This window comes from Amblyomma mixtum, chromosome 3, assembly GCF_055824585.1.
Source record: "Amblyomma mixtum isolate Tamu chromosome 3, ASM5582458v1, whole genome shotgun sequence".
NCBI lineage: Eukaryota > Metazoa > Arthropoda > Arachnida > Ixodida > Ixodidae > Amblyomma > Amblyomma mixtum.
The window spans coordinates 123761490-123779111 of NC_143014.1; the positions used below are offsets into that span (position 1 = coordinate 123761490).

The following is a 17622-nucleotide window of genomic DNA, read 5'->3' on the forward strand; positions in this document are numbered from 1 at the left end:
CTCTATCGTTTCCAAAATTTCCGTGTGGTTTTCAAGAAAAATGTTTTCTGTTTTCTAAAACTAGAGGCGTGTTTTCTAAAACTCGAGTCAGAAAAATACAGCTTGGCAGCACTACACAAAGAGTGCAAAAAAAAGGGAAACACGTGCCCTCACACCACGAGTCAGTCCAAAGCTGACCGCTCAGCTAAAATGATGGTTTATGGGAGTTCAACGTCCCAAAGCGACTCAGGCAGTATGGTTATGGTAGATATGGGAGTGTAAAATTTATTAGGATCAGTGGCAGCTGCCGCACGTGAATGCAGAGCGTTCCAGTTTTTATTGTGCGTGGCATGAATGAATGCGCGTAGTTGAATGTACGACATGACAAACGCTTACAAAAATGGACGAAGGAAAAAAAAAGTCGTCATGAAGAGCTGAGTGATGATATATATAGTTTATGAAAAGTGATAAACGTGCAGTTTTTGACGGAGACATAATTCCTGCAGACCTGCGCGTTTCTTCAAGGCTGTGATGCCGGTAAGACGCCAATAATCTGAGTAAATAAAACAAACTGCGCGGTTCTGTGATGATCCGATGTTATTTATTAAGTATGTTTAATGAAGGTCCGAAATAGTCGAAGCATATTCAACTTTAGATCGAATTAGAGTGATGTAAGCACGTGTTCGGAGGTGGGAGGGAGCATGCTTTAAAAGGACACTGAGGAGAAATTGATTGAAGTTGGCTTATATCGAGAGAATGCCAGCTCCTAACCCCCCAAAGACCACTCTTGTTGACAACAAAGCTCTTGTAAGGTAGAAAAAGCAAGAACTGAGAAGTAGGTATCACCGCCATAGGCCAATCTCGCAAGTACAAGCGTGATGACGAAATAGGAGGAAAGGCGCCAGGGTTCTCCAAGGCTGACAAACGTGCATGAAGGTTAAGTGTTTTGTCGATATTGAAGCATATAAGTTTTGCTTTGAAACCGCTAGTGCACTTTTATCACACGAGGAAGACGGAAAAAAAGAAAATCTGAATGGTGAAAGGGAAAAAAAAAACAACAACCTGTAATTAGCGGGGCAACAAGCGGCCAGCTGAGTTTTGTTACGTTTTGGGGTGCCTCGCGGCTATGCGTTTCGCGCGCCCACATGGTTTCGTTTTTGACGCGCCTCGATTTACAAAGGCGGAGCAGTAGAGAACCTCCAAGTGCTTCTCTAAGTGCTCCTCGGACGAAGTTCATGCAAAGTCAGCCCTCGGCCGCGACAAGGAAATGAGATAGCTAATGTTCCACGCACCTCCAATCCCGCAAGAGCACCGCTCGGTATGTTCGCTTCGTGAACGTACCAAGACGCTGGGGTGCATAACCAGCCCTACGAGGACTATTATTACACAATTTAAATACGCCCGTGTGTACTATAGTATCTGTACACATCAGTGACGGTGGCTCGGCCGTGACAGCGACGCTGCCGACTCCTCGGCGCTCGGACTTTCTAGCCAGACCCGCCGCCTCAGCCATCAAAATCATCGAACGCTGCGTGGGGTTGAGGCCGCTGAAGTGCAGGCCGCAATTCTTTGCGAGAACTTTGTTGTCGGAATCGGGAACGAGAGCCATCGCCAGCGTCTGGCCGGCAGCGTTCCCATTTCGGCAGCCTCAGCGTCTGGTTAGGTCTGAATGCAGGTGAAGTCCGAGGTACTTATACGTGGTTACTAACTCGACTGGAGTGTTAAGGAGTACTCTGGATTCCAGACAAGGGCGTCCGAAGAATTTTTTTCAGGGGGGGGCCCATTGGTTGTTGGCGCCGGAGGGGGGGGGGGGGGGGTATATTCGTAGCGAAAAGGCACTATTTGCGGAGTAAATTTATTTATTTATATATAAATAAAAAATAAGTAAAATACACACATGAAAGAAAATTACAAGCAGCAAATTAAAGCGCGGATTGTAGAGATACATTGGAGTTTATCAACAAAGAAACAATTAAAATTAATAAAAATGCAAAAAGATACTATCAATACTTGAAGTGCTCAGTCTTACTGCATACGGGTTCTCGACTCACCCGAATTGATGACCAGCACACAGCGCAATATGTTCACAAACACGCAACTACAGTCACTCAGTCAGTCTTCCTTGAACAGCAACTGTAGGCGCCTCGGATTTTTCTGGGCGAATTGCGTAGTTACACGGGTGATAAATTCATTTCTGTGCTTCATTACACGCTCTCAGTGCACAGTCATCATATATATTGATTGGAAAAATGGTTGAACGAGTACGTTGAAAACAAAAGATGACTATATACAACGAAAACTTATTTACAAGATAAATGCACGCTCGCAGCTTCATACACCTCGCTCCATCTTGCTCGCGCATCCGCACAGTCGAGCAACCGCACACACACTGCTCGCCGCTCGTCGTTTTCTCGTCCGCTGTCTTGGTTGTTCTCACCTTCGTTGACAACCCGCCACTAAAAACACCGAAGCACAAACACAGAGGCGCGCACATGTGCAAGGGCTTACTTGCCACAATATCCACGAATGCGCACTTTTGGGGTGTAAGGAACGCCGCGCGACTTCCGAGGGGAAGGGACACCCGCAACTAATTCGGTCGGAAAATTTGTTTTTGTGCTTTTATGGGGTTCAGAGCCCCAAAACGACTCAGGCTATAAGGGACGGAGTAGTACAGAGTTTCGGATAATGTCGACCACCTGGGTCTCTTTACCATGCACTGACACGCACAGTACATGGGCGCTGTTGTGATTTGAGGCCCAGCCAGAGGTGACAGGCGAGCCAGGCAGGCGCCATCGGGCTGCGTTGACCAAAGGCGCTGGTTTTCGGAGAAGACGCAAGGAACGCTGGTGTGGGGGCGCCTCTGGAGACTGCGTCGCCGTGAACAAAAGCAGCTAATCCCCTTTGCCGAAGGTTCTGAAAGCGGCGCTTCTACCGCACTGAGCTCTCCCGTGGATCGGAGGAGACAGCGAGCGGCGGCGGCGCCAACTCGTCGCCCGCTTGCCCCTGAGCAGCCCGACAAAGCGGGGGTGGACACGGCTGATTTGTCCTTCCCCCCTCAAGAATTCATCGGTGGCCGGCGTACGAACGTATCCTGATTCTAGCGAGCGACCTGTGCCCTCTTAGCGCGCGAGCGGCGCGAACTTGATTACTTTTGTATTTTGTAAATAGTGTACAAAGCTCTCCCCTGTCCTTTCTCGCTGTCGCTCCCCTCTATACTTCTCCTCACTATCCTCTCCCTTTCCCTTTCGTTTCCGCCGGCTGCAGCTCGGGTGCTTAAGATATTAGATAGCAATTGCCGCGGCCGGCAACACTCTTTTGCTTCACTTTTTATTTTTATTTTTTTTTTTAAATAAACCACTACCACCACCACCACCTGTGCCCTGTGCACTGTCTGCCTCCGTGTCGCTATCTCTCTAGAGATCAAAGAAACAGACACCCATCTCAAGACGGCTCGAAACACATGCTCGCCGGTGCCGCTGCATGTCTGCAACAGGTCGTCCTTCAGCAGAGCTGGCGGTGGCGTGGTTTGAAAACGGCGGAACGACGCGCGCCCGGACGCGGCATTTCGCGGATGTGACCAAGCGTCGAAGCGGGGCTGCTTTTACCCTTTTGGCTGAGCGCACCACCGCCCCTGGCGTGCGGCCATCACTCACGGTTCGAGTGAGTGATTTTCCAGGGGGGTGCAGCCGCCCCCCCTTGCCCCCCCCCCTCCGGACGCCCATGATTCCAGACATTCGGTTTGTAAAAAAACATGTATTTTATTTCGAAAGATGAAGTTGCGTGAGCCAAGTAGAGCACCATGCTGTTATTAAGTCGTGGTCGAATTGAAAGGTTTCAAGAACTGTTCCCACTGCTTTACTGTAAAGGTGTTTTTCAACTAGCAGTATTTTGTAACTACGCCTCTTATATAATACTCGCCGTAGGTTGCATGCACAGCCCCATATTTTATTAGAAAACTTAGGTTATGCATGCCCAGTATTCTTGGTGTAAGGTGGGAAGTAGCCGCAGAAGTAGCAGATCGGGCGGTTGTCAGGCGTGCGCCAGGAGTTGCCCAGTTGAGCTGGCGGTCGAATGTTATCAGGCGTGCCCCAGGAGGTTTGCAGATGAGCAGGCGGTGGAATAAAAGCAGCAGGCTCTCGAAAAGGACCCGGAGGCGGAGGTCGAGGTCGCGCAACAACCTCCGCATAAGTCAGCGGGGCCGCGAGAGGTGTGGGCTGAGGGGCTTGCGGGAGAGCCTCAGCGACCTGTTCTTGAGTGACGTGCCTCAGATTAGGAGTTATGTGTGGTGATGGCTCTTGATGGCTTGAAATAAGCGAGAGCTGCCGAGCAACTTCTTCACGGATGAAGCTCTTGATTTGCGGCAGGAGCGTTGACTGGTCTCTTGCATTGTTCAGGCCAGCAAGCGAGTCGATGCTCGTGGTGTGTTCGCGTGTCAGAGCCCTCTGCTTGCGTAGTTCATCGAAGCTCTGACATAGGGTGACGACTTCAGCGACGGTGCGCAGGTCTCGCGCCAACAACATCTGAAAGGCGTCGTCATCAATGCCCTTGAGGATATGCCTGATCTTGTCGGCTTCGGTCATCTGTGCGTTCACCCTCTCGCACAGGTCCACGACATCCTCGATGTAACTCGTGAAGTTCTCTCCTACCTGCTGCGACCGCGCGCACGCAAGCACTATTCGGCACGGAGTTTTCTGACAGCCGGGCGGCCGAATACCTCTGAGAAGTTCGTTTTGAAAAGAGACTATGATGTAATGTCCGCCTCGTGGTTCCGATACTACAGATTTGCCACGCCCGTCAGATAGAAAATCACATTGGTCAGCTTGGTTTCCGCGTCCCACTTATTGTATACGCTCACCCGCTCATACGATGTGAGTCAATCTTCAACATCATGGTCGTCCGTGCCGCTGAAGATAGCGGGGTCCCGCTGGCGGAGAGAACCAGCACAGACGACGGCGGCCGGGCTCACTTGGAGGGCTTGGTGGGTCGAAGGCATCGCGGTAGGGGGTAGCGTTCGGCTGCGGAGTTCCAGGGAGAGAAGATATTACCCAGCACCAGCCAGCACCTCCACCAAATGTAAGGTGGGATTTGTTCAGTGAAGCTTCACAGCGGGAGCAGGGCTAATAGCAGTCCGAGGTCAGCTGGTCGACAATCGCGTGCCCCAGGCGATGGCAATGCGGCTCGCACGTAGGCCCGTCGTCTTCCTTACATTGGGCAAAAATTTTCAATAGCAATATTGTAGGGTACTGCTGTGGAAATATTGAAAGTAATGGACCATTTTTCCGATGCGTGGCAAAATCTTTTAAAGTTTTTCCTTCGCTTGCATCGAGCACTTAAGACTGCCGTAGAAAACCAATGAGGGACGTTTTTGACGATAGCAAAAGCGCTACTAGCAAAAAATGCGATCCTGCCGCGGGGAGGGAGATCTGCAAATATATCGATTGTTATAGTGAAATCATTACAACATGTGAAAAAAAAAATCGTTCATAAACTCTTCCACGCTGAAAAATGTTTTTGTACAAAACTGCTGGGTATGACCCATTCGCCAGTCACTCATGGGAGCTTGACTCCGTGGTATCCGCAAGTGAATACGGGTTGCGTGTTGTGCTGCATAGTGGAGCTCAAGTTTCACCCCTGTTTTCACAAGTTTTTTTATTCTTCTCTGACTCAAGCACCGTACATCAAAGCCGCAGCGCGCATATTTCACCGCACCAGTCACCCATTGCAAGTTGCACGCCCATCATCGCACACTACTATTTTTTCCGCTTCGCTCTTTTCTCGAACAGCTTCAGACTGGAACGGCCTTCCCTATGACATCGTAGTCATCGCTTCGCCATCTGTTTTTCAAGCGCGTGTAACAGATCATCTTCAATGTTAAATAATCATTGCTGTTTTTTCACATTTTCAAGTGTATTCCCGCCCCTTGTGTAACACCCCCTGAAAAGGGGGCCTTTAAGGAATAAAACTGACCTGAACTGAACTGAACTGAACTGAACTCAACTGTTGCTGGTTCTTGCAAGTCGTTTTAAGTTGTGTGTCGTCACAACTGGCGGGCCTGCATGTTTGTGCAGAGCTGCTTCACCATTTTCGAGAATGTTACATGTGTGTTACATTTGTGTTTATTTCATTACTGTGAGGGCAAGGTTATTGTGATGTTTATTTGTAGCCGTAGGCGCCGAGTTTTTAATCTGCCGGGGGGGGGGGGGGTGCCCAGTCAGCGGTTTCTTTTTCATTTGCCCTCCCCTCCCCATCCGGTCATGCATGCTCCTTGGCAAGATATATTTATTTATTTATTTTACTCACAGCAAGTACAATACAGAGGGGAACGGGGCAATTCACAGCAATATAGAAGATAAAAAAGGGTAAGGGGCCAAGTACTCATCCTTGGGAGTAGAGGAATCAGCGTCATTATTGCTGACAAATTCAAAACGAGAAGAAGGAAATCCACGGACGCGGTTTAGAACTGCAGGTCAATGTTCAGCACACTTAGTTTATGTAATAGCAGGGAGTTATTAACTGTCTTGGTTTGTTTGGTTTGTGGGGTTTAACATCTCAAAGCGACTCGGGCTATGAGAGACGCCGTAGTGAAGGGCTCCGGAAATTTAGACCACCTGGGGTTCTTTAACGTGCACTGACATCGCACAGACCACGGGCCTCTATAGAATTTCGCCTCCATCGAAATTCGACCGCCGCGGCCGGGATCGACCCCACGTCTTTCGGTTCAGCAGCCGAGCGCCATAACCACTGAGCCACAGCGGCGGTAGTACTGGTTATTAACTTTATCGAATGCTTTAGCAAATTCAAGAAATATGCAGTCATATGAAAAAGCGGAGTCCAAACCAAACAGAAGTGCAAGTCGTAAGTGAAAGAAAGTAGTTGAATGTCACAAGAGAAAAACTTTCGGAAGCCATGCTCTGTTAGAGGGAAGAAATTGTTAACCTCCAGAAAATTAACAAGATGGGTAAATATACGTACCATTATTTTTCATGCTATTGATCTCAAAGATACTGTTAGATGTATTCTGCTTATCTCCGGCTTTATGTACAGGTATGACCACAGCAGTATTCCAGTCTTCAGAAGCACGCCATGACGATACCATTGGGAGAATATGCAATTCATGATGTTAGAACTATACTCCCATTCCGTTTAAATTTGCCATTTATACCATCAGTTCCGCTAGAAGATGTTAGTTTCAAATCGATAATCGGTATGATGCCGTGCAAGTCGAACGTGGTGGGATCCATCGCGAAATGATCCAACAGCTGGAGTTAGGGACATTGGATAACATTGGATGAAGAAGGAAACGGCGTAACGAAAGTATCATTTAGTACAGTAGCACCGAGGTGGTCGGGAGTAGAGTCACCGGTGGGTGCATTAACGACACTTTATTGGTGTTTCCAGGTTTTATTATGTTCCAGAAGCGCTTTGTATTAGTCCTCAGAATGTTCAGGAGGGTTACTTAAAAGAAGGTGGATTTAGTAGACTCCAGTGCTCATTAATAGGCTGAAGAAGCTCTCTCGTATACTGTCCAATGGGCAGTAATGCGCCAGTCCGTAGCAGAAGATATGCTGCTCCCTCACCCCATCGCTCAGTCTTCGGGGAGGGCGGGGGGCTAAGCCCCGCCAGAAAAATCCCCGCAGTCGACGCCTATGTTTGTAGCATTACAAAAAACGTTAGAAAAAAGGACATTAAGAACACTGAAACAAAATTTTACCAAAACAAAAATCTGCAACATTATTGCAAAGCCTCGAGCGTTATATAATGCCTGCAACAACCTCCGCTCTGAGCGTAATGCTCAGAGCGTGGAGGTTGTTTGTTTTAGGTCTGTGGCAGTTACTGAGCAAACAACGACATTTACAAGTGATTTCGCACCTTTGTATACTATCGATGTGTTAAAAAGGCCGCCAGCCGCGCTCTCTCTCTCCCTCTTTACTTCCCTCTCTGCCTCTGTTCGAATCGCTAGTCTTCCTTTCGCTGGAGCCAGACTTTAAGCACTGAGCATACCCAACGTTGGGTGCCAGATGTGGGACTGTGAAATGGAAGGAATATGTATTCTCCGTTCGTCCGCGGCCGACAGTCAAGCAGCCATTCCACCCCGTGATCGCGAGCGCAACAGCACGTAAGCTGACCACGGCATGCCTTGCTCTTAAGAACAAAGGAATAAGACGACGTGCTCCGAGACCGGAAGCAGCAAGGGCGGAGTCTCGTGCGTTCGTCCGCGCTCTTCGAGTTACCTGAGCCCAAGCCAAAGATCATCTTTCTGCTGTGCCCGCGTGTGTTCGCTACGCCGGCACGGCACTCTCCTTCGATAGCTAGCATAGCTAAGACGGGGGCTGCTGCAGGAAGGTTGTGCGGGGAAGATCATCTACAGGGAGCGATCACCTGGCGAACATCGCAAAGCCAGCATTCACGTCCCGAAATTTTGTTTCTGCAAGTGGCTAAAACGGTCATGGGGATTCAACGCTTTCGACCCGCCATGGTGGCTCAGTGGTTAGGGCGCTCGGCTACTGAGCCGGAATACCTGGGTTCGAACCCGACCGCGGTGGCCGCGTTTCGATGGAAGCGATACGCAATAGGCGCCCGTGTGTTTTGTGATGTCAGTGCACGTTAAAGATCCCCAAGTTGTAGAAATCATTCCGGAGACCTCCACTACGGCACCTCTTCCTTTCTACTTTCACTCCCACTTTTATCCCTTCCCTTACGGCGCAGTTCAGGTGTCCACCGAGATATGTGAGACAGATACTGCGCCATTTCCTGTCCTCAAAAGCCAATTTACCAATTTTCCGATTCACCGCTTTGCGCCCACATATCAGATATCCGCCGCCTTTCCGCTTCTCTCGTTTGAATGGCCCGTCGATCTCTATCGCGAGGCACTCACGACTCGGCCCAAAAAAATTACAGTCGATTAATCATACCCAGACAACACCAAACGTCCTGAGGACGTCCTCATCCTGAGCAAGAAATTTTGAGTATATCTTGAGTGCATGATCTTAAATAAATGCCTTCATGAGGATGTCCTCAGTTTGTACTTTTCTGGACTACCCGAGTATGAAAATTCCTCAAATTTCCTGCAATCTTCGTATCACAGGACAATATTGTAGAGCTGTACCGAGATCAAACCAGCCTTATCTCTCGCACTCGGCTGTTATTACTGAAACACACAGGCTTAATTATCCCCCGCCATGGTGGCTCAGTGGTTACGGCGCTCGGCTGCTGACCCGAAAGACGTGGGTTCGATCCCGGCCGCGGCGGCCGAATTTCGATGAAGGCGAAATTCTAGAGGCCCGTGTGCTGTGCGATGTCAGTGCACGTTAAAGAACCCCAGGTGGTCGAAATTTCCAGAGCCCTTCACTACGGCGTCTCTCATAGCCTCAGTCGCTTTGGGACATTAAACACCAATAAACCAAACCAAACACAGGCTTATCAAAAGTTATGCTCGTAGAATAGCGATATAATGAAGGAAACCATTTTGACCCAAAAAATTATATGCCTTGAGGATATATCTTATGATATTTTGTGCTTTCAAACCTGGTCATATGTATTTTTGCTTTTAAACCATGGTCTTATGTACAGCATGCTTCTGGTGGGGTTTGACTGTTTAGATCTTTGGGCCACTCGTTTTTTCCAATCAGGCAGCAGAATTAGACTCCAGAGAGAGCTGTAGCTCTCTGCTGCCCTGAGCATGGTAAAACCATGCTGTGCCTCTTCTTTTGGCTCATACTGGTACGCTTCTCTTACATTAGTTTTGAATACTGCTATTAAAAAAAGAAAAGCTCTTCATACATATCCTGAAGTAGAAATGAAATTATCTCCAAACATGATGCTCAAGACATCCTCAGTATGCGCAATGGGCGGACAAATGGACTCCAGTTGTACTGCTTGTGCACCAGTTAGCGACAGCCTGAGGACGTCAAACATCCTTACGTGGGCATTCCGAGGTCATACTCAGGACATCTTTGCGTTGCCTGGGTCTAGACAACACCAAACGTCCTGATGACGTCTTAAAATGGTCAGAAAGTGCTTATCCCAAACAAGACATTATGAGTGCCTTTTGAGTGCATCAATAGTTAAATGTCATCATGAGGATGCCCTCAGTTTGTACTGTGCTGGACGATTTGAGGATGAAGATTCCTCATATGTCCTACAAACGTCCTATTGCAGGATAATATTGCGACAATGAACTGAGATAAAATCAGCTTTATCTCTCGCACTCGGCTTTCAATACTTACAAACTACAGGTTTATTAAAAGGTACTTGTGTTCAATTCGGATATACTGACAGAAACCATTGACTAAAAAAATTATGGGCCTTAAGGAGATATCTTGCGATATTTTTGCTTTTAAACGTGGACTTAGTACTGCATGCTCGTCGAGTGGCTTTTGAGGCGGCAGAATTAACGCGGTGGACGAACCAGTCAGTTGTTGAGCATGGCGAAACTTTCGCAGAATTTGTTTGCTAGGGTCCAAAGACAAAGGAGGCAAGAAGAAAGCCGTTTCGCAACCCCTGTGCAAACTGTCTACAATAATTAAGCAAATAATGACCCACATTCTCTGGCCTAAATTGTCATCTGACGTCCTGAAATCGCACTGAGAAGGTCCTTCAGAGAAAATCTGCGGATGTCCTGTGGGCATACTGAGGCTAGACAACAAGACTAAGTGGGGACTTCTTGAGGATCAGTAGAGGACATCCTCAGAACAATAAAATGCAATCAAAATTAATCCTCAGGGCGTCCTGAAGATCTAGTTGTGCTGCCTAGGATGCGAGAGTCGAAAACGACACCTAGTTATTTCAAGAACCTTATTTTCTGGCCTTAGTTCATTTCTTACAGTAATATCCAGACTAAGGGGCCGAAAAAAGGGAGCCTTAGTCTAGCTGTTAACTACCGAACCATTAGCTCTGAACCATTTGAGCAGAGCGCAAAGGATCAGATTCCCTCTATTAATTAGTTCGTCGGCAGGGGAGCTGCTGATGTGCTTGGTGGTCGGGACCAGGGTCTTCACCGCATGAGGACGAAGCGGGCAGACTGCGGAGGGAAGCCTTCAGGAGAAGCAGGAAACTTGGTGGTTTTATTTACATTATTTACAATATAAACAGAGAGACCAAAGGTCAGGGAAGAAGCTCTCGACAAGAGGTCAGGGAGAAGCCCTGTGACACAGCCAGGGTGTCGAACCGGAACCGAACCTGAACCCGAAACCGGAACCGAACCCGAATTTTCACCCGGAACCGGAGCCGAACCGAACCCATATTTTTTTCGCCATCTTGGAACTGAACCCGAACCGGAACGATTCAAAGGAACCGCTCCGAACCGGTTCGGGATTCGGTTCAGCTCCACTTTTTTTGCAACCCGGCGCGCTTTCTTTTTTCGGATGAACTATAATAATAATATAATAATGATAATGTTTATTTGATCACCACGTTATACATGATGATGCAGGGGACCGAAGTAAAAGCTGTCTTTCAACATCTTGACAGAGCAACGGCCCCATTTTTGGCAGCATACAAAGTGGCGCAAAAACGAAATATACAAGGTAAAGGGAAAACTACGTGCGATGAGCACACCGCACTAAAAGACAGTACAGAAACATGTTACAAAACAGATGCACCTGCAGGGCACATATATTTAAAGCAGTACAAAACCATAAACGCATGGCAAAAAGAAATAAGGAATTCTAATATTTAACACAATGCAATTACATGGTAAAGGCACTTTAATAGAGAACATATGAATACGAGCCAGGAACACCAACAGTTCCAAGGCGGCTGTTTTCGTTGCATGAAGAATTACATGAAATGTTTACAAAGAAAGTAAGTTAGAAGTCTGTGAAATGTTACACATTGGGGTGTTATATTCTGTTTTAGTAGATCATTAAAAAGTCGTGGAAGACGGTTTTCTAAAGTTTGCAGACCGTACGTTGTTCGAAATGTATTAGTTTGCCACATGTCATTATTTAGGTTCATGTTCACATGTCATTATTAGGTTCATGTTCACTTTTAATTAACAAACAAACGCCACCACCACGGCCTACATCACGGTTTAAGAAGAATGTTTGATAGTTGGGAAACCGAGGTACTTCTGAATCATCTGTACACCAGGTTTCTGTTATCATAATAACATTGAATGTAACATCTAATTGTTGTAGCAGGACAGGTAAACTAGGTACTTTGTGTCTAATTGATTGGCCATTTAGATGGAGGCATTTGAAGGACTTTAGAAAGGCTGGGCCAAGATGATTCGCGAAGTCACTTGGTATAACATATCTATCCGAGACGGAATGCATTGTTCGCTAAAGTGTCAAATGAAAAGAGCGAGAAAGAATGGCTCAGGTAAGCTTCGCAAGCTCACTTCCATCAGATACGACAATCGCGTTCGCACCGTCAATCTTTCTGATAAGAATTTTGCCGTTGTTGTGCCAGACATACTTGTACCCTGCAGTCTTTGCCCATTCTTTCACCTCCTTCAAAAGTTCCCGATTTCGCTTTGTCAAGTTTTCAAAGATCCTTATTTCTTCATTGACGCTGCTTACTAGACGCCTTTTGGACCACCACATCTCTGACCCTTCGATTTGTGAATCGGCAGATGATGCCGGGAATCTTGTCCTTCTTTGCCGGCAATCGGTGAACAGTACACACATCATTGTCAGATAGCGGTAGTAGGTCATTCTTGACAGCTAGCTCGTTTATCTTAGCTAGCAAGTTTTCGTTTTCAGTTTTTCTGATGCCGTGAAATTCAAGGTTAGGTCGCCTGTTGCGCCATTCGAGGTCATCTAGCTGAAGCGTAAGGCTGTCGAGATTTCGCTCTTCAGTTTCAAGTTTCGCGATTCTTGCCCTGAGATCTTTGATGTCACGCTCATTCTGTTCCGTGCGAGATAACTGAGATAGTCTAGCGCGTAGGTTTACCTATCGGAAGCTCTCTGCGCTAGAAAGCGCGAAAATGGCACCCAGTATATGCCACAACAAAATAGAATGAAGTCTGGTGTCTGGGAAGAAACCTAAGTGACGCTTCTGTAATGTACTGGCACCAATTATAAAGTATTTATTTATTTATTTATTTATTTATTCGCAGGGCCGAAGCATTACAGAGAGGAGTGGGTAGTAATAATAAATGTACAAGAACAATATTGGTACAGAGAATTACATTATATAATCGCTAACAACATTGTTAAGTAACTCGGGAGTTTGTCACGGATGCGATAGAAGCGGGAGGGTGGTTCCATTCCTTAGCTGTCTTTGGGGATGAATGAGGCGAAATGAAAGTTGGTGCGACTGCTTGGCACTTCAACCTTGAACTGATGGTCGCCGAGGGAAGAAATTACTGAGGCGGCAGAAGTAGCGAGTCTCTGAGATGAGGGTTATAATAGTATGTTTTGTGAAACAGACATAAGCATAAATATAAACAGACAAAGACATTAACAGACATTGTATGTCAGGTTTACATTTCTCCTCCCCCTTAACATGTTTGCGTATGGTTTTAATCAAATTGTTAGCACTGATCTAACTCAATAAAGGTCTATAGACACCAATTTTTTGCTTGCGTATTTTCTCCTTTCAAACTATGCTTTCAACATTGGTGCACATGGAGCACCCCATGGTATTCGCCTACGACCAACAAATAAATTATATTTGAATTTCATCTTGACACTGTTTTGGTTTTATCAACACAGCGATGGCTCTGACGTGTAGTTGAATTCAGGTTACATGAGGCACGAAAAAAAACGGCAATATAACTGCTAATATGTAGTTTGTTGTAATTCGAGCCTATGAAGCACGCTGGTTTAAGTGCAGTGGTGACACAAAACAACGTCTCAGTGTTTATATCACAGTTTTTCCGCGCCTCACGTGACCTGAAGTTCAAGTACAGGTTACAGCATCATTCGGTTGATGAAACTGAGACCGAAACAGCATGGGGGAATAAATTCTTTCCTAAATTATTCAGTGGCCGTAGACGAATACCACATGGTGATCCAGGTATTCTATTATCTAGTGCGTCATTTGAAAGAAGAAAACAAGCAATAAAATTAGTTGTGCATAGTACTTTAAACACCAGTTGAGAATATCTTCCCGTTCTTTGCATCATTTACCACAAATTTAAGAAACATCAGCGCAAGGACCCAACAACGTTGTGGTGGTGGATTTTGAGGAAAGGGAATGGCACGATAACAGTCTCACTTCACGATGGACACCTCAACCTCTATTCTCCGCGCTTACTGGAAACAACCTCTTCAACTCCGGGGGTAGTTTAAGGCGCCTCCTCGTTCGCTATAGCCGAGTGGTGCGGCCAAAGTTTTTGGTTGTATCTGCGATGAATTACTATTGCCCTTATGCATACTTTGACGGTAGCACCGTACCCTTCCGCGATAAGCAGGCGTATATCTGCGGCCGTTATAAGTGGGCTCGACTACATCCGCTCAATTCGCTTTAATAGACTGACATCAAAAAGGCTAGGCAAGGCTGCAGATATATGGGTAAAGGAAGTAATGACCGATCACAACCTTAGTCATTTGCCTTGTGGAGAGGTCGTACAGGTATCCAAAGGAAACGCGGATAGTGAGAAAACCGAATGTATCAGCATAAAGTTCTCTCACGACCACGTCCAGAAAAGACCGACGAGCACTTAGTCGCCTATCAAAGGGGTGGAGACAACAAATTTGTGGCTGGCGCGTTATTTGTTTCAAACGTTTCTTATTACTCCAGGAAGGATGATACACACTCGAAGATTCATATACCCACAGTGGCCGCATTTGTTTTTCCAGTCCCGGACTACTTGCTGGCAGGTCTCGGCTTCCGCTCGGACAGGAAAAGCGTCATGGTCACATGACCTACTTGCCATAGGCTGCTTTCGAACTCGCCGCCAGAGCCGGGCTCCCCCTCGGTTACCGTACAAGGACGCTGTCATCTGCTAGCAGACGATGCAAGCCACGGCCACCACGACGCCGAAGCAACGCCGTGCGCTCGATCATGATACTGAGTCGATTTAAAGACTGTACTGTCAGCTTAGCGTAGGTGCATTACAGAACTCAGCTTCGGAGGTATGCTCGCCGCTACTGCTTGCGGCGAAGTTCGCACAAAGTAGCCCAACTCGTTGCGGAAAGGCGGATAGACGAAAGCCTCCGCAAAAATGTTGACAACAAGCTCTATAGCTGCTCCAGTATACGAGTGGTTCACCTGCGATGCTTTCAGGTAAGCGTACAGACAGCATGTGGCAAAACAAGCGAACAAGAACCTCTTGACGACACGAGCAAACAATACGCGCTCGCAGCTCCGAACGCGCGTCCGTGTGCGGTGGATTTCAAGAAAATAAACGAAGATGCAAGAACAAAAAGTCTTGCGATGGCTCAGAGAGGAGCTACGGAGCTCATGTGAAGGTTTAACGCATGATATCGACCTCCAGGAACACGAAAAGCACTCAAAATGCACAATGAGTCTAACTTAATATGGCTGCCAGCGCGGCGCGCAGCTATCGTCTGCTGCCTTCTCAGCAGCCCCAAGCAGCCCGCGGACTGCCATAGGCTAAAAACGAACGCGTTGCTATGGCGATGCAAGCAGGTGGGCGGAGCTTTCGGGCTGCCCGAGAAAAACAAATACCGGACTCGAGTCCGCAAGTAGTCCCGGACAGTCCGGGACTGAAAAACAAATGCGGCCAGTGAATAATTTAATATCGCATTTTTACGTGAACTATTTTCGGTTTCGGTTTCGGAACGCTGAGTTGACAGTGACGTCACTTTCTAGGATGCCCAACTACTTTGCCTGGTCACGTGGGCCTACAAAGTTGTGGGCCTCGCGCGGGTTCGCGTGAGGATGCGAAACACTTTGTGAAATTCCAGTAAGCATGACTAATTCGGCAATACGTTCCCGAAAACTAAGTGAGTGGCGGTTGGCAGCAAATGAAGCTCGCTGGTGCGTCCAATGTGCTCACGTGGCTCGTCACTCGTGCCTCCTGGCTGCGGCTGTGCCCCGCTCATCGAATGTCACTGTATTTTGGTATGACGTCACTAAAACTTTCGTTACTCGAGCAGTGTAGTGACGTCAGCGTTGATTGCGCTACGATGGGTCCAGATCGTGAGAGTGAGCTTTTAGGTAATCTTTGGAACCGAATTAAAATACCTTTTTTAAACGCTTGTTGTGTCCAACACCTGGCTTGAGTGCCCTTGCGTACAGAGGAATCCCATAGCACGCTTTTTATAGCCTCAAAATTTGGTGTCTCCACCCCTTTAAGCACAGCAGCCAGAAAGGAGTTGTTTTGTAGTTTTGAAAATAAATGCCGTGAAACAAGTTGGTGGACAAATGATGCACGGCTGATTCACCAGACTCTGTCAAGGGCCCAAAAAATCTGTAGACGCACAGGCTCTCTTTGATAGCGCCCCAGAAAAAGTATAAAAATTCTATGTAGTGCAAGTATACCTTCCTCCAAGCAGAATGCTGCTTTACAAGACTGATGCAACGCAACATCCCAAAAAAAATGTTGCCAATTTGCATCCGTGCAGAAAACAAGCGTTCTGGTTTGGTTTATGGTGTTTAACGTCCCAAAGCGACTAAGGCTATGAGAGACGCCGTAGTGGAGGGCTCCGGAAATTTCGGCCACCTGGGGTTCTTTAATGTGCACTGACATCGCACAGTACACGGGCCTCTAGAATTTCTCCTGCAAAGAAATTCAACCGCCGCGGCCGGGATCGAACCCGCGTCTTTCGGGTCAGCAGCCGAGCACCATAACCACTGAGCCACCGCGGCTCAACCCATCCCAGCGTGCTTTTTTTATCGCACTCTTTTTATTCGAACAAAAGAGGTCGGCGTCATCATAATAAGATAAAGTTGTAATTTGTCCCTGTACTAGCAAGAAGCTACAATTAGCTGCGTTTTTGAAGATACTGAGCTATAGCGGCTCGAGATGTATAACGCGAGTCACAAAGATGATATCGAAGAGGTGATTTAAATAAAATATGTTTGGTAAGCTCTGGATAGCGACAGCCAGTGCTCCCAAGAGGCTCTTGTTGGGTGGGGGATGGGCGGTTGAAGGGTTCGCGCGTATTCTCGTGTCATTTAGGAAAAGGGGGGGGGGAGGTGACTGCAAGTCGGTTTCGGGGCGACGGAAAGGTGTCTGTATACAGGTGCCGGTACATGACAGCTCCGTATCTCAATAGTGCGCGGGAACGTAGAGCCTGCGTGCGGCGGTCATGTCGGCGCCCGCGTAAATGCACTACGTAAGAGAAATACCCGACTGACTCGAGCTTCAGGGAAGACCAATTACTCGCGAGATAGGGTCTCCGAAACTGCTCAAGCTGGAGGGTCTTGTAGATGCAAAATCCACCGGCTTTTCGTCTTTTACCTAACCAGACGGATTATAGCGTATACACAGCCGATATACATTAATTTCAATTTCATTTCATTTTGTGGCTCTTGCCGTAAATGCGTCGTTTTCCGCGGACAATAAACAAAGTGGGTAAAGTGAGCACATCTGGCATGACACAAATTTTAGCATTTTTATTTTATATATCGACGCGCCAGAAAAAAGTAAACAGCATAAAAAGGTTGTTCAAAACCCATCTACGTACTATTTTTTTTTGTCCTAAACCCGTTTGAACCGGTTCAGTATGGTCCGAACCGGTTCGAACCGGAACGGTATGCCGCTCTGGAGCCGAACCCGGAACTGAA

The 17622-nt window shown here is 47.2% G+C and overlaps 1 pseudogene; it reads right to left on the reverse strand.

Moving 5' to 3' along the window:
* Positions 1-3941: 3941 nt before the first annotated feature.
* Positions 3942-4972, reverse strand: LOC149351696 (uncharacterized; annotated as a pseudogene).
* Between the last annotated feature and the right edge of the window lie 12650 nt (positions 4973-17622).